The sequence below is a fragment of the Palaemon carinicauda genome, chromosome 27, assembly GCF_036898095.1.
Source record: "Palaemon carinicauda isolate YSFRI2023 chromosome 27, ASM3689809v2, whole genome shotgun sequence".
Classification (NCBI taxonomy): Eukaryota; Metazoa; Arthropoda; class Malacostraca; order Decapoda; family Palaemonidae; genus Palaemon; species Palaemon carinicauda.
In genome coordinates, this window is record NC_090751.1 from 42,554,418 (window position 1) to 42,556,352 (window position 1,935).

At 28.4% G+C, this 1,935-nt stretch overlaps 1 protein-coding gene across 1 annotated transcript in view; it reads right to left on the minus strand.

Annotated features, from left to right (window-relative positions):
* Positions 1 to 117, minus strand: part of AstA (allatostatin A) — a 227,650-nt gene extending 227,533 nt beyond the window's left edge. The window contains exon 1 of the mRNA XM_068351054.1: positions 1 to 117. This exon is cut by the window's left edge and continues 257 nt beyond it. The gene's annotated coding sequence lies outside the window, so the exon portion shown is untranslated.
* Between the last annotated feature and the right edge of the window lie 1,818 nt (positions 118 to 1,935).

A 1,935-nucleotide genomic window follows, 5' to 3' on the forward strand; every position in this document is an offset into this window, starting at 1 on the left:
AGGCCAGGCGTGCCTGTGATAGGAAACCTCCTTTATACAAGTTCAGTCTCAGTAGGTTTCGCTCAGCCGCGTTCCATCTTCACTCATTTAAAAGTTTCCTGTGGTCCTTTCGTGAATGTTACTTCTTCAAAACATCTATCTGAATCATATTCAAGATAAGGTGGCTGATAGTACATGAAATCTCACGATCGAATGTCACATAAAGAAACTGCACCAATATCATCGAAATATTATGAAAATAGCCCCTCGCTCGCATATTGCAAAAGAGCTCCGGGGGCGTGAAAACGGTGACGTCACATGGCATTCATCCAATCACCTGCCGTGCATAACCCAACATGACCAATCAAAATGCGGATAGCATAACATCGGATCATAGTATTTGCGCTGAACGAAATCGCTTGTTCTAAAACTGTCACTGGTGTAAGAGCACGTGTACGCGTGTGTAATTAAATCTCACGGGCGATATAAATTAAACGCGTGTAAATCAGGATGGGTTTCACTACATGTGGGGAATAATGGTGACTCGCATAACCACAGTGGTATCGTACCGATTAATTACAGTATGTCAGGTCTATGGAGGACACGCTAAAATTAGATGTAATTTGCGCATCCATATCTCAATGTTTTGGTAAGCTTTTATTTTCATTGAATAAGCTCTTCAAACGTCAGAAATTACTTGGGAGCGTAATGAAAGCTTTTTGTTTGAAAAAAAAAAAAAAAGTACTTTGGATGATACGCTATTAACCATATTGCCATTTCATGAAGTTACAATACTAGTTCACTATCACATAAACAAAACAAATATTCCTGCAGTATAGTCAGTAAGTAATCAAGAATTAGGTAAAACACCATGGAGCAATAATAATAATAAAAAAAATAATAACCTCAATAACAAAAATATTCTTAATAATTTTAATTTTAATATATCTTATAATAAAAATTTTAATAATTTCAATTAATAATAATTCTATTAATTTTAACATATTTAATAACAATTTTAATAATTTTAAACATTTAACAATATCTTCAATAATTTTAAACATTTAACAATACCTTCAATAATTTCCATAACATTAATTTTAACAATTTTAATAATTAGTTGCACATATTTAACTTTCATCTTTTTTTTTTTTTGGGAGTAGATTTACCTTCAGTGTCCTATCATATAGAATATATTATATATCCCACACGCACGCACACACACACAAACACCACACACATACGTATATATATATATATATATATATATATATATATATATATATATATATATATATATATATATATATATATATATATATAAACAGCATCCATCATTTCCCGTATCTCTTTCCTTTTGTCCTTTTTAAATATCAACAATAACAAAGGATCCTCGCAAAATGACCACTCGTTCAAGAACTGTCTGAAACTCGACGAAATTTTAATAAAAGAGATAATACAGTTAATGAAATTACAAAAGGACGACAACATCCTAATGGAAGTTGCGGACGTCTTACTGTGATAAACCTTTTAGATACTTAAGGTATTTTCAGTCAGACTCTTCCCTAGATAATTCTATTTCGAATCTGTTCTGTTGCTGTTGGTTATCGTTCCTTTTATTTAGTTGCTGCTGTATGCTTCTAGTTTTTCACATATACATTTGGATATGTTATTGTTACATTAAAATGAAATCTGTGCTTCATTTTATTACGTTAACAGATTTTAAATGGTTATAAACATAGAAACTTATATATATATATATATATATATATATATATATATATATATATATATATATATATATATATATGTATATATATATATATATATATATATATATATATATATATATATATAGATAGATAGATAATTATATATATATATATATATATATATATATATATATATATATATATATATATATATATATAAATATATATGTGTGACTTTGTAAGC